We start from the raw sequence: 23,678 nt of genomic DNA on the forward strand, positions 1-23,678 counted from the left end.
ACACCTCACATTATTTTGCAAGTACCTGATACTAGTTGGATAAATGTCGAGTGTACCATGAGCCTCTCATTATTAGTAGTGCTAAATCTTTGACTCTGGAACAAGCTTGTTAGTTTGCTGAGTAGTATTCTTGACCTTGATGACACCACCTGCAATGCCTGAACTGTCACTGGCTTCATCATTTCTCCAGAAGTTAGCAGTCTTCTATTTGTCCATGTCCATCCTACGATTGAAAGAGAGCTCCTTTATAGAATCTTGCACGCTGAGTTTGGCACACAAACTAATTATTATGAATGTGATGGCCAAGCTTAGTAGGACAGCCCATGTGGTTTTTGTGAATGGAAAGGATGCCTCCAGCTTTCACTAAAATGGGTTACAGAAATGTGTGGATACATGTGTGCGTAGCAGGACGTGAAAATGCCCAGTTTCAAATACATACCATACGTATAGGTTTGTTGTGGTGTTCTTTTTCAGAGCAACCAGCAGCAGCAGAATATCTCCCAACTTTCATAAATGTAACCACAGTAAAACCACAGCATTGCGGCAGGTTATCAGAAGATTAAGTTGGAAATGTCAGGACAAGAGTACAAAATGTCCTTTTCACCTCTGCATTGTTTATCGTGTGGAACTGTCTCGTGGCTATACATGCCAACTGTCCTGCTTTGCCCAGGAGGCTCTCATTTTTTTACTGAGCTTTCCGATAGTCACTGACGCTGTATGTATATTTTAGGACGGGGGAGCTATTTTATGAAAACTAGGATGGACACCTAGCAGCTGTCTGATTGGTGCCTTTATTAGTGTTTTTGGGTGTCAACGTAAAACTGCCTACTACAACTTTGCAGTAGTAGCGAGTTTTATGGAAACGCAGTGGTCCCAAGTTAGTTTACTGCAAACAAAAATGTGAACAAGGGAAGAAGCCAAGGTGGTAGATTGGGCATGCATGCACACAAGAATGCGTGCTTGCCCCTCCCTCTCGCTTCTGGCGTCCCTGCTGATAGTACGACTGACCGCTGCCTAGCTCTTGAAAAGCTGCCTCTGCCCTTGCAAGATAGATAGATAGAATAAACTTTAACATACAACAGATAAGGTAATCTTTCAGTGCAGATACAATTATATTGGAGTCGCAGCCAAAATTTTGATCTAAATTATGCCATTCTAGACCTTTTACGTTTTTCCAGAATCTAAGATCTGGGATGTATCCTTACTAACGCTATTGCCCGCCCTCGGTGGACTCTTGGGGTCCGTGTGCAGTGTGAGTCCTAGGTCATGCGTATCCTCCCACAGCTGTCTGCCTTTTGGGCATTGGTGCGGGTATCCCCATTTTTGGTGACGTGCATTCGAATCCCCCACTATCAACAGTGACTGGTTGCTTGAAATTTTGAGGGTCTTGCGAAGCAGAGCCTTGAACCTCACCTTCCTTTGCCTGGGTGAGCTGTATAAATTTAGCAGGAATAGACTAGGATTCTTTTGTTTTCCGATTAAAATTTCGACAAACACATTCTCGATCTCTCTCGACTCTAAATCGTTTTCAGTTGACGTGATACTTCTTTTCACGAGCGTTGTGACCAAGGATTTCTCCCCCCTGCCACTATGAAATGCCCGATAGCCTGATAGTTTTGTGGGCCCCCCAATTTCCTGGAGAGAATCGCCAATGGAGTCTAATATCGGATGGTACTGTTGCAGAATCGGCCGCTTGATCAGAAGCCGCGACAGTTCCACTACCGGATTTGATTTTCATTTGCGCTCCTGGCCATTTTGCAGTTGCGAGACAATCTGCTCCATATTCTGTTGCCACCTGTTTATGGCGGCCACCTCAATCCTTAACCTTTGGCATTCCTCGGTCAGTTTCTGAACTGTGCCTAGGACAGCTCGAATTTGGATGTTAAAATGGTTCATAAATTCAATCATCTTGGCATCTTACCTTTTCATATTTGCCATCCTTTTCTTCATAGCCTGAATAGGGTCAGTGCCTTGAATTTTGCGTTTCACGGGTGGCGGGAGGGACGCCTCTGTGACCACCTTATCCTCTCCCTGCAGTTGTTGACGTGCCGCTGGGGACGTCATTTGTATAATGGGTTGTTGAGCAGAAAGTTTTGCCTGTCTCGGTGGTTTCTTTAAGTTTTAGATTTCAAACTGTTGAGATTCTACTATCCCTATTAATTTTTCGACCATTTGCTGAGAAGAGGCTACCTTTGAATACCAACTTTTTTGTTTCTTGAGATAATTGAATGAAATTTGCGGGGTAGACTCATGGCACAGCCATTTGAATAATTTCAAAGTTTCATGTAGCTGCGCACATTGGTACTCAAGTGACAGAAGTATATCAGAATTGTTCATGTGGGTTCCTTGTACCATGCCTGGAGAACTTGCAAAATGTGTTGGCACTATGAAATTCATTATGAAGGCTCCTGAATAGGTACCGCAGGGCAAGACAGAGCCCTTTTTTTGAATTTCCTTGCTAAAAAATTTTAGCACAGCATTGAGGTTAACGACACTAATTGGACTTGCATTAGCCTAATTTTGGTTGTTTATTATAAATTCCAGACTCAATATTTAAACAAAATGAGCTTGTCTTGCCCTCAGAAATTTATTAAGGCACACAATAAAAAAAACCAGGCTGGAATCCGATTAGCGGTTTCAGAGATACTGCGGGAATAAGCAGCCATACCAGGAAAAAAATTCATTCTGAGAAAATGGCCTTTGAAGTTTAAAACAACATTTTCAAGTCTAAAGTTTGTTTTTCACAGCAGCAGGTCGTGCCTCCACCTCCTCGATTCCCTCTGAAAGTTCAGTGCATTTCCATGCGAACAGTGGACGACGCTGACGATGCGTTATCGCTTGCGATGACAGGCGCGATACCGAGATCGCCGAGTTTGATATGGTCGGTACAGCAGGCATGCTTAAAACGCTGTCTCCTTAAAGGTCCACTGAAAGTGGTCACCAAGAAGGGTAAATAATACCATAACACTGATAGTTATTGAACCACCCATCATTCTCCCGCAAAAATTTTCGATCTAGCTTCTGCAACACCAGAGATATCGGAGATTAAAAATGACCCTTCTAATTTTCCCTCTCAACTCGTATGCCGAAGGGAGCCATAAAAAAATAAAGAATACAAGCAAGTTCGAAGCTCCGCCCAGACATACGTCACTTCGACGAACTTCCGGTTGCCGTGCACTCGTTCGCTGGCGTACTCGTGTCAACCCGTCCTCGCTCGCACACGCCTGACCAGTTCACGCAGCGACGGTTAGCGTAACCGTGAACCCGTGGTTACCCTATGTTACACGGCGGACCAAACCATGGTTACACCACTAACCGCGGTTACCACAAACCGAGCTTGACGACCTCGGTTTGCGTCGTTAACCGAGGTTATGACGGCGTCTGTTGACGGAAGCTACTCGTCGGCGCCCGAGTGCGCGAAACGTACGAGCGGGTCTGCTTCACAAAGTTATTCATTTGCCCACTGTATCACGTTTAAAGATCGATGTATAGATTATGGTGCCGCCCGACGTCTTGATAACGGCCGACAGCGCAGCGACTGCGTACTGAAGCCTTGTCTTGCCTGCAGTATCGTTTGAACGGCTTGTTGCTGAGCAGAACGTAAAAAAATATGCGGCCTTAGCTATGAAAGTACACGAGTTTGCAATGCTTGCAGCAGGGGATGCCGCGAGCAGGCTGAGGTACGTTACACAATTACCGTGGGGGTGGGGAGCGCGAGCGCGGCGAACGACGGCGCCGTGCGTGACCGTCCCTAGTCGTCGCTAGGCCTAAATTGTTTCGCTTCGAAGCCGCGGAGGTCGACGCTTTGGAACATGATCAACGCTGTCGTAAATCGTCTACTTATGAAACTGCCTTATAGTGAATCCTATCCTGCCATAGTAAAATAATTATAGGATTAACTCTGCCGACGCATTAATCGCAGAGCTAGTACGAGCAGATCGGATCAGCCAAAATGCACCAGCGGCAGCTGGCTTGAGCAGAAACTAGCTTGTATCACGGCTATCGCTCTTACCAGCAATTTGCTGCTGGTCAGCGATCCTTACGAGGGCTTCATACTTGATATTCGGCTCAGTATTCCAGGCGCCAATAAATTTTAGCGCACTTTATTTCGGACATTGGTGCTAACGATCCGCCATGTCGTTCGCGAACGGTATACGGGAGGAGGAGCCACAGCGGCGGCGGCGGTGTTTACGGCGGTCGAGGAGGTGCTGCCATCGTGCGGTCTTTACCGTGTTGTTGACGCCTCGTCCGACGACACTCCGGTACTCCTGAAACCACGTTATATAAATAAGATATTTGTAAATGCAGCTTCGTTCTGCCGATCCCTGCGTCGCATCGGTTGTTGCACTTAAGGGGAGACACTGGTCTTAAAATGAAAATTTTTATTTTTAGAGATATAATAACGAAATTGGGCGTGTATATGTATTTCTTCCTCCTGTTTTCAAAAATGTAATTAGTTTTACTCTATCTCAATTAGTTCTAATGTTATTGGGAAATAACCAAAGCCTAATTTGGTAATTTCTTACGGGTCGTTAGGACAGTTTCCCTCAATATTTTTTCGTTCCGATTAAAATGTAGTTGTAGCCAAAGACCTGCCATGTGGAGCTATGCTATTTATATTATCATTGACGTACATCACAGTATAAAAATATTCAATTATGTAGATGCTCCACAATTCGAAAATATAATTAGCTGACATTATTGTTCAATAAATTTGATATGTTCAACTTAGCAATATAAAAATAGCATAGCTCCACAGTTCAAACCTTTCTGAATTCAACGGTATAAGATTTATTAAAATTGCACCACAAAAACCCAATGGAAAGTTCCGTAAGGCTAGTCATGTCACCAAAAAACATGAAGCTGAGAAAAACTCATTTGAAGTTTTGACACTGAGTGCAGAAAATATTGGGAAGAATCTTCGACAACGGATGTTACTCAGATGTTCCCTATCAGTTTCCCTACAAAACAAAACAAAAAGTGTCTTATTCCATCCAAGGAAACATTTAAAAAAAAAATGTCGAATGTGTAAGTGTGATGAAATTATAGAGGTTACTTTCAAGAAGTTAGGGGTTGACTTTTTTTTTTTTTTTTTTTTTTTTTTTTTTTTTTTTTTTTTTTTTTTTTTTTTTTTTGAGGTGAAAGTGAGGACCGGAGCCAAGGAGACGAGAGCTCCACCAGGCAAACAGTTGGGGAAGAGAACTGCTTCGCTTATTCTTGGGGAAGAGAACTGCTTCTGTTCGAAATCGCAGTTTTCGCAGACAAGCAGAAGCTTTACAGCAAGGCCGTACTCCTTATCTGTTGCCTTGCTCAAACGCAGACTTCCTGCGCCGCAGGTTCCGCACTTCGCTTGCGCGAAAAAATTGTTCAAAACCTTCAAGTCCACAATCACGAACTGGGTACCGGCATCAGCTATCTGGTAATCCGCACTGACGCCAAGAAGGTCAAACTTGCGCTGGGTTGCCGACTTTTCCGACAGAACGGACTTTGCTTGCGCCGATCGCTCAACACGCTGCGCCTGCTCGGTCGATGAATAGTACACAGCATCAACACGAAGTGTACCACGATCCGAGATACGATTCGTGCTGCAACTTGGTCCCGCGGTGTCGTCATCGGGCAGCGTGCTTGATGTACCCGGTGGATCCAACGAGTCCGGCGACGCACTGGTGGCCGCTGCCTGCTGTTTTTTGTTCCACGGACGTTTCTTCCGGCTTCCAAAAGCTCGTTGCGTGCTCGGTTTCAATCGACTGTCTCCCGGCATCTCGATCGCAAAGAGAAACTCCCGGCACAAGGCGGAAACACGGCGTGTAGAGAAACACGAGCGCAACAACAGACGCGCACGAAGCAACAGCCACAGCGGCGAACGCAAGAGAAAGAAAAAAAAAGTGACGTAGACGGTCACACCAGCCAATGGGAGGCACAGAACGGCGCCGCGTGCGAGCCAATCAGCGACCCGAAAACGGCCTTCGGGAAACCGGTCCGAACCGCCGCTCGGCTTGAGCGACGCCATTTTGAGATAGCTCAAATTGCACACAAAGAAACCAGCTTCAAAACAAGCCCAAGATGGCGGCGATCGGCCAGCTGCAACGCCAGTGGCGCGCGCGGGAAGTTAGAACAAAGTCTCTCTTTTCGGGGCCATTTCATCGCTGCCGTGGTGTTTTGAAAGCCGATTTTATCGCATTTCCCGACCGAATTCAGCGTTAATAATTTTACTGTAGATGCTCGAAAGGATAAACCTTCCGAAAATGAGTTTTTCCCAAAATCGACTTTTTGACCATTTTCGACCGTTTTAAAAGACCCGCGTCTCCCCTTAATGGGCAATGGCCACCTAACCGATAAGGGCGGCGAGCTGTGTAACAGCCCGCACAGAGTTCGAGCAGCGCACGAGCAGACGACTTTCGCAGCTACCGGAAGTGTGTCCGTGACGTCATGGTTGCAGTGGCCGCAGCGAATGGCAGCTTCTAGCAAGCCTTGCCAGTCAACTCACCCGTGACGTCATGGGTTAAGGAAATAGTTCCATGCGACACCGCCAAGCGACATTCTCTCTGCCCGCGAATTTCAAAAAACGCTGTTTTTAAAAATTATTAATAATAAATCGCTGGCTTTGTTCTAAGGAGTTAGACTTTGCGTTAATGCTCAAAAGGATGTGTTCTACACAACGAACACGTTTATCAGTGGCTTCTCGGAGGCCGTTTCCGTGGACCTTTAAGTTGACGCGAAAGATGCACAGTTGGAAGTGGCAGCGTAGTCTGTCTAGTAGTGGTGTAGCAGAGGCAGCACTGCTAGAAGAGTCTCCGTGACCGTTGGTGACTCACTTTGCTAACTTTGCGATTCGGACGGCATTCACAGAACGACGACGTATGCAGTGTTTTGAACTTCTTAGCGCACATCGTGACCGATCGTGCGACGATTCACAAGGTGCACAAAACCGTTCAAAACATGCCACCAGAATCCGTAACGAGCGATGATGACGCCATCTCAAAAATGGTGAAATGTGAAGCGCTTCAGCCAGCGCACAAAGAACGCTAGCTGAGTAGGCAGCTGGAGCAGACGACGCGACGGGGAGGGACCACCGCGTCAGCCAATAGCAGTCGCGTGATCCCCTGCATTCTCTCGGAGCGCTCGCTTCATCCAATCACAGTGACGCGGGAAGCTCAACAATCTCTGCGAGGCCCCCAATCACAAGCGAGCCATGCTTCTGCTACGCCGCGGACGCCGCCGGCGAAGGCAACATGGAAAAGGACAAGCATTCACAAACAAAACAAGGCCAAGATGGCGGCACTCGGTTCAGTGGCAGAGAAATGGCGCACACGCGAAGTTTGGGTACTTTTGCCATTCGCTCGCGTCTCTGGGGCTGCCACGCCCAGTTGTATATTTAATTTAAATCAGTTCCACGATCAATTAGGTGTTTATAGAAAAGGTAGTTTGTAACATATACAGCCGAGATATGTGCTTTTTGAAATGCCAATTTTTTTGAATTTTTCGACTTTCGAAGCCCATGTCCCCCCTTAATTTCTCAATTTCTTCGTCCCGTTTATCTCTCTGATTACATTCTAGGAGAATTTGCCCGCAAAACTCACACCTTTATGCTCCTACCTCGTCTCCATGTGTTGGTAGGATCCCTTGAGCTTGAGCGTCCCCTGGACTGGCTCCTTGCACAGAAATCGGAGCGTCCTCTGGGCGGCGGCAGGTGTCTGCCTTGATTAGTTTCAAGTTTCGGGAAAGAGTCCTCGCAGGATTTGAAGTCTTCTCTTCCTTTGGGTTTGTGTTGTCAACTCTGATGGCCCCCACCAGTCGTAGCTGCTTGTTCCATCTTCTTCCAGTGTCGCTTCTTGACTTCATAGGGAGTGCGGAGAAGTTCTCGACACTTGGGGTCTCCTAGTGCATGGCCTTTGCCGCACAGCTGGCATTTTAACTCTTGTTTGTGTTCACGTGACGGGCTCTTGAGGCCGCAGCCACGGCACTTGACGTTCGTTGGATCCGTGCACACATCGTGGCGATGCCCAAGTCGGTCACAGGCGACACACACTTCGTATTTTTTTTCGGTACAGCTGGCACCTGTGCGGCGCCCCGTTGAGATAAATCCACCTTGGTACTTTCTGCTCGAAGAGAACGAAAATCAACGTGGAATCTTTGCCCAACCTGTGGACGCCTCAAATCTTGGGGTTATCCTTGCGGTCTGGGCGGTACAAAATTTCTTCAATAGAGTATGCTAGCGGAACCCCCTGGATGACTCCCTTGCCGCCAGTGCTTGGGGGTAGTTATGTAGGTGAAAGTCTGCAATTGTTCACCGTCGAACATGAGGTGCTTCACGCTCGCATACTTCAGCTTCTTCTCTGCACTTGTAATGGTGAACAGAATGCTGCTTCATATTTGGAGTTCCACCTTTTCTTCACGTGGGTTGATCCCCGCCGACATTTTGATGATGTCGGTGAGATGTGCTGTTCCATATGGTAAGCTTAAGTAGGCCGCCATGTGGTTGGAGAACAATTTTCTCGGCGCCGTTTGGAATGCGCGTCTGCTGACGTTCGATCGATTCTGCCAATATTTTCCTAGGTCCTTGCCTCTCCTGGGCTCGCTGTTTCGCAGTTTTCTGCCTGCTCTTCTCATGGCCCGTATTATCCTCCCTTGTTTGTGAAACATTGTCCTAGTGCTGAAAATTCCTGAGCAGTAATCGTGGTTCCTTCCACAGTAACCATAATTCACAGCTTTTCCACGAAATGGCGCGGGTCCGATCGACCTCGGTAGACCTAGTGCCGTTAGGTTCCACTCAGCCTACGTCCTGCGTCGCACACACAAAGCCCAAAAATGGCAAAAATAAAATCCCACTTGCCGAAAAATGGTGTCCTCATGGTCCTCTGATATTGTCCTGTCGATTAAGCACAAAAGCCAGGAAAGAATTTTGTAGCGTTAGCCACACTGGCCAATGTTGAGCAGTTTCACATGGCTCCTGGGGAACCGTGCTGCGCAAGCGCGAGGAGCAGTGAAGTCACACGGCACGCAGCTGGTGCTCCGCAGCTGTGTGCTCCGCTACCGTCGCGCGCACGCCACACCGGTCTGCGCATTCCAGAGGAGTGACGTCTGAGCTGTGGCAGACGCACTGGCGCTGGCGTGTGCCCAGCTGTGCACCTCCGTTGCGTAGTTGCTTAGTCTGACGCTGCCCGTGTGCACCGCCACCGCTGCGCATTCCAGAAGAGTGATGTCTGAGCTGTGGCAGATGCACTGGTACTGACGTGTGCCCAACTGTGCACACCTGTTGCGTAGTAGCTTAGTCTGACGCAGCCCGTGTGCTCCGCCACCGCCGTGCGCGCACCTCGCCAGTCTGCACATTTCAGAGGAGTGACGTCTTAACCACGGCAGACGCACTGGTCCTGGCGTGTGCCCAGCTGTGCACCTTCGTTGTGTAGTAGCTTAGTCTGACGCTACCCGTGTGCTCTGCCACCGTTGTGCACACGCCTCGCCAGTCTGCACATTCCAGAGGAGTGACATCTTAGTCGCGGCAAATGCACTGGCGCTGGTGCGTGCCCAGATGTGTTCCTCCGTTGCGTAATAGCCAAGTCTGATGCTGCTCGCGCGCTCCACCAACTCCGCACGCTTGCCTCGCCAGTCTGCACATTCCAGAGGAGTGACATCTTAGCCACGGCAAAAGCACTGGTGCCAGCGCGTCCCCAGCTGTGTTCCTCCATTGCGTAGTAGCCAAGTCTGACGCTGCCTGCGCGCGTCCGTCGCCAGTCTGCGCATTCCAGAGGAGTGACATTTTAGCCATGGCAAATGCACTGGCGCCAGCGCGTGCCCAGCTGTGCTCCTCCGTTGCGTTGTAGCCAAGTCTGACACTGGCCGCGCACGTGCTTTGCTAGTCTGCGCATTCCAGAGGAGTGACATCTTAGCCATGGCAAACGCACTGGCGCCGGCGTGTGCCCAGCTGTGTTCCTCCATTGCGTAGTAGCCAAGTCTGACGCTGCCAGCTCGCGTGCCTCGCCAGTCTGCGCATTCCAGAGGAGTGACATCTTCGCCACGGCAAACGCACTGGCACCGGCGCGTGCCCAGCTGTGTTCCTCCGTTGCATAGCAGCCAAGTCTGACGCTGCCCGCGCATGTGCCTCGCCAGTCTGCGCATTCCAGAGGAGTGACAGCTTAGCCATGGCAAACACACTGGCGCCGGCGCGTGGCCAGCTGTGTGCCTCCGTTGCATATTAGCCGAATGCTACGTATATCCTGGCATAGCCGAGCTAAGCCACTGCCATTTTTTTTTTGTGAAACTGGCACTGCAGAATCTGCAGCTGCTTTGTAATCACCAGCATCAAAGGCCGCACTAGCGCCATCAGAATTATCAGCTCAGGAGACTGTTACAGCCAAATGAAGCAAAAGCCGATGTAGCTGTAGCTGGTTGCATTTCATGTTTGGGGTGCAACTGCTTGTGTTTATTTTTAGGGTTAGCCAGCTTGCCTGTATGCAGTGCACTGTGCAGAGTGAGAATTCTCATGTGCTAGAAGTCATGGCGCTGTCAAAGACCATGAAGAGATACTTTGTTTGTTAAAGTTTTTATGATCTTATACTTCAGAATCACAAAACTAGTCCGACAGATTTCTGAAGCCAGCTAGGTCCGCTACTATAAGGTCCCTGCAGGACCTTACACTCGCCTCCACTTCTTTGCTGACACAAATAAGAAATTCCGATTTCTGATACTGTCTGGTTAATAGGTATGTATTGCATCATTGGGAAGGTTCTCGGGAATGAAGGTAAAAAAACAAACTAATTTAACGAGAAGAAAAAACAGCACACAAGCAAGAAAAGGAAAAGAAACTCTCGTAATGAACAGGAGAATAATCTACACAGGAAAAGGAAAGGTCCACTCACATGTTTGTCTCTGGGGTGTTGGTGCGTCCGACAAGGTGGAGGCAGTGGCTCTGGGTGCGTCCCAGGTGGACGAGTCGGGTCAACGGCCGCTCTACAGCAGGCCTCTGTGCTGCAGCCTGGATCCGACAGCTACGCGTTTGGTACGCATACTTCAGATGGCCGGGGCAGTGTATGGTGGAGATACTGAAGTAACACTTGTTGCTGGGCTAGTTGGTTCATGATCGTACGGGAGAAAAGTAAGCGCAAAAAAAAAGACAAACATGAGAGAGGAGACAAACGGTAGTGCTTTGATCTGATGGAGATGCGGGTAACGCATTCGGCCACCCGGCTTGTGGCCACGTCATCAAAGCTTCTGATAAGGTCCAAGTCCAGCAGCGCCTAAGTCCTGTAGCTCAGGCAATTGTGTCTGAAGTCAGGATCGGGTTAATCTGGGTCTGGACCCCAGAACATCTGTGGTGGAAGCCCAAGCCTGGTCACTCGAGTTCAGTTTGCGGGCTTCGCCCAAAAGCGAGATTCCGAAGGGGTGACCAAGGTCAAGGGGCAGCTTGACGCGGGCTGATTTATGACGGTCGCGCAGGCGGCCATTTCTCGGAAGTGAGCCCAGAACACAAGGCAGCGGGCGCCGCTTGCGTGGGAGGATTTTGGAGAGGGAGTAAATCGCAGATGTATGTGTTTGCGTGCGCAACCACTCGCCACTTAGTGCGTGCTTTCTGTTTGTTTTACTTAACATGCTTAGGAGAGGGGTATATGTGGCACAATGATTGGCCAGCCCATTTTGAAGCACTGCACGTTATTGGCCACAGAGTGACTAGTCGTTGATTGGTCAACAGACTAGTCTCGAATTTTGAGCGCTAAGGAAGGAGCGTTGGGACAGTTGGGCTCGGAGGAGAGTCGAGGGCAGAAGGGTTGTTCGAGGAGGGAGGCTAGGCTGACGGAGGTCTCAAAGGACTTCGGCCTAAAGTGTAGCAGGAGGTCAGGGCCTGATTCTGCTAGCCTCTGACCTCCGAATGTTCACTCAGTTGCAGTTAGCCCTCTATGCTTATGTTGCATCCGACGACATTATTGTAGATATGTTGATGTAAAAAGTGTAAATAAATGTGTACAGTCGAGAAGGGAAGTCCTCATCTCCGCACCGCAATGTGTCACTGAGCCACGGACGCAGCAGTGGTCACCAACACCACTCCGTACGAGCGAAGGCAGAAGAAACAGCAAGAAACACCTGCTGTATAGGGAAGCCCATCGATTCCCCAAGCCTTCGCCCGAAACTATTCGGGCGAAGGCTTGGGGAATCGATGGGCTTCCCTATACAGCAGGTGTTTCTTGCTGTTTCTTCTGCCTTCGCTCGTACGGAGTGGTGTTGGTGACCACTGCTGCGTCCGTGGCTCAGTGACACATTGCGGTGCAGAGATGAGGACTTCCCTTCTCGACTGTACACATTTATTTACACTTTTTACATCAACATATCTACAATAATGTCGTCGGATGCAACATAAGCATAGAGGGCTAACTGCAACTGAGTGAACATTCGGAGGTCAGAGGCTAGCAGAATCAGGCCCTGACCTCCTGCTACACTTTAGGCCGAAGTCCTTTGAGACCTCCGTCAGCCTAGCCTCCCTCCTCGAACAACTCTTCTGCCCTCGACTCTCCTCCGAGCCCAACTGTCCCAACGCTCCTTCCTTAGCGCTCAAAATTCGAGTCTAGTCTGTTGACCAATCAACGACTAGTCACTCTGTGGCCAATAACGTGCAGTGCTTCAAAATGGGCTGGCCAATTATTGTGCCACATATACCCCTCTCCTAAGCATGTTAAGTAAAACAAACAGAAAGCACGCACTAAGTGGCGAGTGGTTGCGCACGCAAACACATACATCTGCGATTTACTCCCTCTCCAAAATCCTCCCACGCAAGCGGCGCCCGCTGCCTTGTGTTCTGGGCTCACTTCCGAGAAATGGCCGCCTGCACGACCGTCATAAATCAGCCCGCGTCAAGCTGCCCCTTGACCTTGGTCGCCCCTTCGGAATCTCGCTTTTGGGCGAAGCCCGCAAACTTAACTACTCGGGTCGCCAGGAGAATCGTCTGTCGTCGAGGGCTATCTGGGCCACTCGATCACTCGGGTCGCCAGCAGACAGACGCAGCTGAGAGACTTTTTCTCCCCGACTGTTCTCTTCTGTGTCTTCATCCCGATTCCCTGCTCTGGCTGTGCTCCCGTCTCCACCTGCTGCTTGCTCCACTTGGCACTTGATCAATGCGCCACGCGTTTGTTGCTTTTTCCTAGTGGTACTTTCTCAATGCACCACGCGCTTGTTCCTTTCTTCTCTTCGTCTTCTTCGGAGTCCTATTGATGTGGTGCTTGCTCCTCACAATCACTTATGTCATGAAATACAGCTGGGCTTGGACTTCGTGCTTGGTTGCTGAGCCTAAGAACACATGTTTGGCCCCAGCCACAGCAGCCATGTTTTGATGGAAATTAAACACAAGACGTCCATGTACCGTGCTGTGCCGGTGCACTTTAAAAAAACCGCAGGCAGCCAAAATGCACCCAAAGTCATCTTGTGGCGTCCCCGCTAGACCATGTCACTTTGGGACATTAAATTCCATAAACCGGAGACATGCTTACACGATGAAATCAAGATGACTTGACCACCCTTTTGCAAAAGTGGCAGATTAATGTTTGATTTTTCAGTAATGTGCTTCATACCTGCCACCTTCCTGAACTCAGCCATCTTGTTTTGGTCAGCTGTGATATGTGAGAAAGCCCAGTAATGAAATGTCATTGTCATGAGATGTGCTCACAAACGGTAGCTGAGTTGGGGTGTCATCAGTTGGATCATGTAAATATTCCACTGCAATGTAGCCTGTGTACACCTTGAGTGATCTACTGTCAAGCATGACAGTGTCAGTGGTAATTTCTTCTACCACATTGTGCTGAAACTGTGTGTTCATACCTGGTGTTTGTTTTTGTAGGGGCACCTCCTTACATGACCTTATCGTAGTTCCGTCTGTTTCATCTTTACTTTTTTTTTTTTGAAGGGGGTGGGGAAGGGGGGGATAGGAGGGTTGATAATGTCACCTTTAGTTAATTTAGACATTTTTCATTTGACTTTTCTTCAGCCTTTCGAAGTTAAGTTTTACTGCCCATCATATTGTTCTGTTTTAGTTGCCATGTAGTCGATGTCAGCCCGTGGATTTCGTTCTGTTGCTTATTTTGCACAACACATTACAGGTTGTGTTCCTTCATGCTTTCTGCTAAAGCAATACAGTAGAACCCCTTTATAGTAAAGTCACTGGCACCAGCAAAATCTTTACTATATCAGGGTCTTTACTATGTCAGTTGGTGGTGATAACATGGTCCTGAAGATGCTGTCTGGTAGATAAATGGGCGCTTACTGAACGCGTCTTTTTCCTTGATGAAGAAATAGCTGAGGCTTAGCTTGGTTAAGCCTGGTCAGATGCGAAGCATATTGATTGCCATTACACAATCACAAGATTGCCGTGGTCCGCACGGCGTGCAACCGCAGCCGACGGCGCGAGCCGGTCCCCCGTCTCTCCTCTGTCGTGACGTCAGCGTATCACATGGTGTGACGTCACCATACCACGTGGTCCGCACGGCGTGCAACCGCAGCCGACGGCGTGAGCTGGACCCCCGTCTCTCCTCTGTCGTGACTTCAGCGTATCACGTGGTGTGACGTCACCATACCACGTGGTCCGCACGGCGTGCAACCGCAGCTGACGGCGCGAGCCGGTCCCCCGTCTCTCCTCTGTCGTGACGTCAGCGTATCATGTGGTGTGACGTCACCATACCACGTGGTCCGCACGGCGTGCAACCGCAGCCGACGGCGCGAGCTGGACCCCCGTCTCTCCTCTGTCGTGACGTCAGCGTATCACGTGGTGTGACGTAGCATTCCACATTCTTTGCACGGCGTGTAACCGTCACGAAGGGCTGTGGTTTACCTCTAGCAATATGCTTCGCATAAAAAACAACAATGCCGAAATACCTTTCATTTCTCTGTTATCACCTCTTCATGCAATTGTTTTCAGTTATAAAAATTTTCTACACCTTGTGGAAGTACCTCTTAAACATGAGGGTAACGTGGCTATGAATACAACCAAGTTTGATTTCATGTGAAAACCAAAGCCTTGCATGAACGCAGTGTCACTTTTTGCTGTTTGTCTTTTAAAAGGCAATAAATGATAAATGTGCATGGCAGTCAAGTGCTGCAAGACCGAACACGCTGCACCTCCACTTCTTACCTCCTCTGCTTCATGCTTCGTACTGCACAGGGCTGTGAATGTTTGCCCGTTTCTTCCCCTTCTATATTTTTTGCTCCACTTTTACTCTCTTTTACTTTCTGAACGGACCACGCTGCCTCCTTTCCATGTTTGTAGACTGCTTTATTATTTTTTTTTCCTATGCACTGCGTGCTTTTCCTCACGACTCAGATTCCTCCATAAAATAGGCTTCTCCTGAACGCTGCTAAGCCTGGTGGCAAAGTCACCGCAAAGAACATTCGGTGTTATTTTTTCTAAAAAGTCTTTGCCTTGCGATTCTATGTAGTGCGCAGGCGGCGATGTCATATCGTGGGAGTCGTTGCGGCACCGAAGCGCACTTTACTATAACCGATTTTTACCAAAAACAGGTGCAACAGCTGCGCCAATTGCGCCATTTTGATACAGCAGCATGTTTCTGCGCCATTAGCGCAAAATTTGTTGAATTTGCGCCAGAATGCGCCAAACAGCCGCAAAAGTTTGCCATGCTCAGGGACAACTTTCTGCGAGCGTGATCGGCCAGTTGCGACGTTTCAGACACTCCAGCGTGCGTCACTGGCTTTTTATTTTTATTTTGTCATGGCGTCACGCCGTTCTAATGCCTACTGATATTTTCCTTTATACCATTCATGTACTTCCTCCACTTTGAGTATGCTTAACCGTTGCAGTTTAAGGATGCTTCAACGCACGGTTCATGGTTCGTGCTGTCACGGCCGCTCGATGGAAGCGCACCGGGTGCGGCCTGCTGCGTCGCGCTGCCTTCAATGGGCAAGCGCGTCTTTGGGGAGTTTACAGTTGCGCCCGCTATTTCTGCTGAGGGCGCCACTGTTCGGGGACACGTCGCCGCTGGGGTCGCCGGCTCTGAGCGCGCGGTTTGCTTCCTTTCTGGGCGCGTTCGCCTCGCGTCTGCGTGGCAGACGCAAACTTTTTTGTGTGCGCGTGTGCAAGCACGTTAACGTTGAGACGGGATGCGTTTGTTTTTTAAGGCGAAAGCCGTTCTAGGCTCATGGAGCAAAAATTTGGCGCAAAACCTGCGCCTGTAATCTGTGCGTCGCATCTGTGCACTAGCGTGTCAGTCGCAAAAGCGGACATGCAAGGAGGGAGATTAAGAGTGAAAATTATTGATGGTGATAGGTAATCAATAAAAGTTATAAATAGACATTGATAGAGGTAATGATTAATGCTAATGACTAATAATGGTTAATAATGACTAAAATAATTTGTAATGACCAGTATATCAAACTACGACATGTAATGACCGCAATTGATTAGAAATGAGTAAAAGTGCTTAGCAATGTGTGGTAATGACTATAATAGCTAGGCATGACTCATCATTACTGTTAATGACTACGAAATGACCAATATGTGAAACGACGACATGTAATGACCATGCTGGTTCTAAATGAGTAACCTGCTTAGTTATGAGTGATAAGGGCTACAATGACTACGCAGGCAGACTCATCATGACTGGGAAACGACCAAAATATCAAACGACGACTTGAAATGACGAACTGTGACAAACGATGAGAGGCAAATGATAAGAGAAGGGTAGGCTTTCGCCGTCCTCCGCTTAAGAGACATCTGAGAGACCCTATAATTTTATCTGCTGAGCTCGCTTCAGGCAAAGACAGCAGCGAGGAGTGGAAATGCACTCGCTTCCTCTGAAATGAAAGCGGCGCTGAGGTTAAAAAGTCCAGATGCTGAAGCATAATACCTTATTAGCTGCCATTAAATTTGCTACAAGGAACAGCAGATTGGACTTGTTGGTGATTAATTATCGGTTAACCGTGCAAACAATGTGGCGGGAACACAGGAGAAGACGGCACAACCGCGCTAGTTGTGTCGTCCTCTTTTCCTGTGCTCCCAACACGTTGTTTAACCTATTTAGTTACCAGGGAGCTGGCCAGTGAACTAGGATTTTTAACGATGTGTTGTGAATCAGATGAACACGATGAGATAGCACCAGAAGCTTTTCTCGCAGGTTATGTTGCGAGGACTTATCAAAAAAAGCTACGAAGGGTTTTTTTTATATAAGCATGCAATTTGTTCTAAATTTTGTCATGCTAGACTGAGGAGCCTGTGCATACAACATTTGTTTATACTCTTGAGACTGTTTTAGCCGATGCGATAAAATGAAAAGCCACGTTCCACAGAAAATCCGGCGCCCGGAAAGTCGGAAAAAAACCTCTCTGGTAAGAGGCACTTTAGTTGGTGATATGGCCAGACACCTTTGGCGCAATGAGAACACAAGACATGTTCAATGTTGCAGGAGCTGCCAAACCAGAGAGAGTCAATAAGATGTAAGGGTGAAATAGGAATTATTGAAAGCGGGACCCTTAGATCCCAAGTCAGGCACACTATACTCCTATAGGGCACGTTCGTACGGCTTCGGTAAAGAGGGGCTTTATATAGCTATCTGTAGGGTGCTATTTCATGTAATGCGGTGGCTTGATATGCAACAGAGGCAGCAATTACGGGATACGGTAAATAAGCAGGTAGCAAAGTGCGGGCACTCTAACGAGGCTCCTCAAGGGGACTTAAGAACCCCAAGTTTTGTTTATCACTACCAGGTTGTTGCTATAATTTATGCAATATTTGGTAACATGTCAGTCGTGCAAGAGCCTGTTGCAGGAAATATGAGTCAACTGGACCAGTTACAGGTTAATAAAAACCAAGGACAATGGAGGCTTGATATACCCCGCAAAGGAAGTAATCAAGCTTTACCAGCTTACGAGCACCTTCATTAACAGGATGATGAAGTCTGAAGAGGTCCGGCGAAGTAGCAAGCTGTGTAAACTTTTGATTTCATCATTGTTTTCTCACCGCACACAGTACCTGCAGCTAATCTATAAAAACAATGATCGTGCCCATGCTAAGGCGCTATGCAAGATATCGTTAAGTTGCTGGCCCCACTGATAGCGAGCTGGGCTGGAAATGTCAGCTCAACAGTGGAGCGACGGTTATGGCTATGGCATAAACCTCTCTCAAGAAAGGTTTTTCGTCTGCGATTAGTAATTTTCTTCCTTTTTTTGTGTGGCCATTAAATAAGCGTACTCGGCTGCTCGCTGAATCTCGGCTGCAGTTGCGCTCTGAAGCGTGAACATTCTTGTGATCGTAGCTAAGAGGTTCACAACAGGAACACTCGATGCGCGTTCTTCCATTGAAAATTAAGAGCCAGCAAAATTGTATTGGTTTGCGAGCAGCCAATAAAAAAAGTAATAAAAACTTTCGGCGCATATACGTAGCATCTTGAGGCAGACAGGCTCTCTCAAGCGCGCTTACTTTGTCCGGTCATACAAAATGCGGGAAGCCATGATGGATAGCGTTCTGGCGTACAAAGTTTAAGGTCTCCAACTGAGTCGAACATCCCAGGTTATCATCTAGATTTAACGTAATAAACATCTTCATATTTGCACTGTAAAATTTGTCACAATGAGATAGAAAGGTTGGTTACATGTCGCATTTTCACAGAGGTTGCTCATAGTAGGACATTTTTTTATTGTATAGAGCTGACAGCTTAGAACAGGTTGACATCAATTTGTGTATAAACGCTGTATGCAGGAATGAGTAAATGGTATGAAAATGACACACGGAATTAGCGACTTAGTTAATTAAGTGGTTATGCATTAGGCTACCATGGCAGCTGAACAGCTTCGAATTGTTCGCAGCCGAGTGACAAACAACTGGATCCGAATGCGACATCATGGTAATGAGTGCTCTCCAACCGAGTGGCCTTGAACCACCAAGTTTTTAGGGGTACACTCCAGTATACATCCTTGCCGAGCAAGCGCTAAGTGCTGACATGGTCACACTAGACATGACAGTATATACTAATTCTTGTTGCCAAATTGTATGAAGCGGAGCTCTTATATCCTTAAAATAACAGGCTCCTACCACGTCGACGCCTCCCTGAAAGCGCAGCCAGGCGCAGCTCTGTGCGCGCGGCTGTCCCCGAACGGTGGCGCCGCGGCGGTGGCGACTGGAAGTAGGCGCGGCCCCGGTTTCGGGCGACGTAGCAGGCCGCACCTAGTGCGCTTCTATCGAGTGGCCGTGGTGCTGTGAAGCATTCTTTTAATTCAAAGGGGCCGTTTGCAACGAGGCACCACTGCTACTGCGCCGCACTGTGAAAAGGATTGTGGTAGTATTTCTGATTTTGGAGCAATACTTCCATGCTTTGTTTTAAGAACCACATGCTTTTAATGGATGTAGTTAGTTTTTTTTATATGCCTTCTGGACGTTTTCTGTATTTTGTTGGGCCATTCATGTGCAGCAAGGTTGTTTTTTTATGCGGTCCCGTAGATAGACTCAAGACTCACTCTCCCGTTGTCAGATAGTGTAGGAGATGCATCAGTTATGGCTTCTGTTGGTGGTAATATAACTTGAGGTGGTACACGTGAATTGTTTTGTTTTTTTTAGGGGGAGGGGGGGTTGACATGTCGGAAAACGCGCAGCAGCCATTTTGAATTCCATAACACCGCAGTGCAGCCCATGACTGTCAGAATTAGCATTTACAGATGCCAGAACATCGAAATGCTGTAAAGTCTGCTCAATATATAGCTTAATATCCTGAGTCATTGCCACCTCCCTGTAACCAAATTATTGAGTCAAAACCAGTGTCATCGCCTGCCCCTAGAAAGCGTATATCACCAACTGAGGACACGCTCGCTCATCACTTTTCTTTGCTTACGACTTGCTTTCGTATCTGCTTTCAGCATTTGCCCTTTCGCCTTTTGGTCGCTATTTTTTATATTTTTTTTCTTTGTTTTGTTTTTGCTTTTGACTTAATATTTAATTTTATGGTACTGCGCTCGATTTTGGGCACAGGCTGACAGCAGTCATGGCTTCAAATTGAGCTCTACTGGAGCTGCCGTTACGTGACACAAGCTGTGGATTTCGGAGACATTAAAACATTGTTTTAAGAGTCTTGCGAGCAAGGACCCTTTATTGAGATTGTCAAACTGCACTAGATGCAAGAAGAAAACCACATTCTATAGCCTTTTCTTTTTGTTTTTTTCTGCCACGAAGTTTGAAAAATTAACCTGCATGGTTGTATGGCTCACATTCTTTTTTTTGTATGTTTGATACCACGCCTTGCGGTACAAAATACTTATTTACAGAAAGAGGTGCACGCCGGATTCCTGAACGAAATATGCCAAGTGCCTTTGATAGATCGCCCTTGCTACATTTCCTTTGGATCACAGCCATACAGTCGGATATTCACATCTTTTTTTTTTTTTTGTCTCGAATTTAAGGTGTCTTCCCTGTTTAACGGCTCTAAAATTTAAATTCGTGCTGCAAAGTGTGGGGTTTTTTTTCCTGTGAGCTTCTCCAAATATGGATTTTGCTGCTCCAAACATTGCTACAAATTATATTTCTGCTGTTGCATCCCTGCAAAAATGTCTTTACTGTAAAGGTGGAAAAATGTAGTCTTCCACGGAAGATGAACTGGGACTTCAGTTTCACTTTACTATATCAGAGTTTACAATAGCGGGGTTCTACTGGCAGTTTTCACGAAATCGGCTCCAAATGCTGGTGGCATCACTAACTAGTAAAAGAAGGATTGTCAGTGTGCACATTGTTTGTGGGTGCTTCGTCAGTGCGTTCAGGCATTGTTGTCACTGTCAGTCACACTGGGACCACGTTTTGCACCGTTTTACACCTTTTCATTCTAGAGTGCTTTTGGGAGAAGATGCAATTGTTGAAATTTCTCACATTTTTGGGTTCCTAAGAGAAATGATACTTAACAAGCTATAACAATTTAAAAATGGATTAATCACATCCAAAAAGAAAAGACAAACAACCTTGTTCTTGGCGCATGATAGCCTTAGTCGCTTATGTGCCAAAAACCCCAACACACCAACACTGGGGCCACGTTGCGATCCTATCAATGGAGAGAACTTGCTCAACAGATTTGCGCTATGTACCTACTTCTGATGCTGCATAGCAAGCACTTTTAAATGTTGTCCCTGGAGCATTGTGGCTAGAAGGAAGCTCGGCAACACTGCTGCTTGCCTTTCTCTGCATCAACAAGATGGATATGTCTGGAGGTATCATTCCGTTGCTATCTCACTGACACCATCCCAAAGAGTACAGTTTGGGTACAAGAACAGTGATTGGCTATTTTGTCCCACTGTTGGTGGTCATTGGTTAGCCACATTTCCAAGAAGATGACTTCTGTTGTATTGTGTTGGGTTTATTGGCGCATAAGCAGCTGAGGCTATCATGCGCCAAGCTCGAGGTTTCTGTGTGGTAAGGCTTTGGTGCAACTGTAGCTTTCTTTATAACCGGGGTAAAAATCTTGGCGGGTCATTGTAATTGTGGCTGCGATGCCACAGCAACGCTCAAAAAAGGGTACCGTATTGTAGCCCAAGCTGCAAGTAAAGCGCGGGCATTTTATTTTTTTTATTGCGTGAGCAATACTACGCCAGGTTTCAGCCCATTGCGTAAACCCGGCCAGTAGCGACGTTTGACCTTGAGCAGCCGAAAAGGAGGAGGAGGAGCTTTTGCGTCGATGATACTTAAAAAATAATAAACCTTGTCTCCCAACGGGGAATCGAACCTCCATCCCTTGGATTCCCAGCCCAGCGTTTTACCAATGTGCCACGCCCCGGATCATGAAATGCTCTTCATAATTCCCCTTGTCTACAGTAAGAATGATAGCGAGATTCCGCAAGTGACAAATACTGCGCTTTTTCTTTCCTGTATACAAATTATAGAATGCCGGGGAACTTTAATAAGTTCAGTGAATTGCTGGTTGTGTTTGTCAAGGGGTGCGCGATGTACCGTCATGACAGATCATGACGTGCGATTAAGAAGAAAAAGGAGAATAAAAAGGAGAAGAAGAAGAAAAGGGCGAAAAAGAAGAAAGAACAGAAAGAGGAAGCTATGTCGGCCTAGCCTACAAGGGTTAGGTTTACACACTATGTCCTATCAGTAAATTGCACTTAACCATTCTTCCCCCGAGGAATTCGATTACCAGCGAGTGAAAGCAGGAACAGAAGTTCGCGTCAACCATCTGCGCCGTCATGTCTTCGAAAGCATACCTCGAAACGATGGTGTCAGGTCCAGACCGCAGCACAAACGTGCGCAGGCTTGTCCTTTGCAGAGGAAACAAAGTGAAATTTTATGACTGGTACCGAGTTTCATGTTTGGTGTTCGAACTGAAATGAAGCTGCATAGAAATGTAATCAAGGAACAAGTACATTGCCCTAAAGGAGTAGAGACACGATAATTTATGATGTTTTTTAGAATAATGCGCAAGTCAAATACTGTACGTCAGGCAAGACGTGGAGTGCACCTATGCCGGCTAAATAATTTATAAGTGGATTTTTTTTCTTGTGCAGTTTCGGTTTCGGTTTCAACCACTGAACAACGGCTGTGACGTCACAGACGAGTTCCGGTCATGTGAGTCATGAAAAATATTGCCATACAATCAGTGTCTGTTCATTTTTTGAGATTATTGCTCCTGGGCAGCTCGCGTGAACTGGGTTGTGGATTAAAAGTTTTTGTGCGCAGCGCGTGATCTCCATGTGTCTGTAACATCACAGCCACCGTACAGCGGTTGGAACAAAAACTAAAATGCCACAAGAGAAAAAAAGTGTAGTTAATTATTTATCGCTTCTTCATGAAATCCACGAGGATGTTTACATTTCGTGGTACCCTGCACTGCATTCAAAAGACAGAACGCAAATAAAAAATTTGGTGTCTGCTCGTTTAACACAGCAGTTGCATGCTATGCTCGAGATGTGCTTGCATTTTTCTAACTTTCCCGTCATGTAGGTGCACTCAGTGCTGATGATTTTGACGTAGCTAAAAACTCCCTGAAGGCAGGCAGTGATCTCATATGGTTCCACTTGTATGCCGAACAGTTCAAGACACGGGCCAAGGGGCTTCAGTTTGTCACCGGTTGTTTTTTTTTACAGTAACAAATACAAAGTGTTTAGCCAAAATTATGCGCTCATGCCGCAGAGCTCACGCTTCACTGCATGTGGTGTGGTTGCATAGGCCGGCTTCGAGCCCGACGCTTCTGTTCTGACCAAACTTGACCATGATCAGAGGAGTCGTCACGAAACAAGCGCAGCGGTACCCCGTGAACACCTCCAACCAGCGTCTACTGGGCTTGGGCATGGTGAATACGTTCCGGGAGATGCGAGAGGCTCACTTAACCAACCAATACACACGTCTTTCTAAGACACTGTTGGGTTGCCGCCTCCTTGCCCGGCTACACATCCAACATAGCACCCTTATGGAAGGTCATGTATGCCTCCCTTTCGAGTGGAGATGTGCCCTCCACGTACGCCCTCTTCCTAAAAACATGACATGTGAAGACCACAATGGCCGGCGCCTGCGCGGACGGAAGCCCTGGGCCGCCATTATGGGTCGAAACCCGGCATTTACTACGTGGACGCCTCCGTCCCCTACCATGGGGGATGGTGCACAGCCGCAGTGGTCCACCAGTCCAAAAATGTTAATGGGCTTACATTTCGTGCCCGTGACATAACCCACGCGGAGGAGGTCGCCATTGCACTGGCAGCTACCCGCACTGATTATAAAACAA

The 23,678-nt window shown here is 47.5% G+C and overlaps 1 protein-coding gene across 2 annotated transcripts in view; it reads left to right on the forward strand.

The window, feature by feature from the left end:
• LOC146184129 (solute carrier family 53 member 1-like) overlaps window positions 1–23,678 on the forward strand; it is a gene marked incomplete at its 5' end in the record, with an annotated part of 108,317 nt that overhangs the window by 35,720 nt on the left and 48,919 nt on the right.

The sequence above is a fragment of the Amblyomma maculatum genome, chromosome 7 (genome assembly GCF_055883805.1).
Source record: "Amblyomma maculatum isolate TAMU_Amacu chromosome 7, ASM5588380v1, whole genome shotgun sequence".
NCBI lineage: Eukaryota > Metazoa > Arthropoda > Arachnida > Ixodida > Ixodidae > Amblyomma > Amblyomma maculatum.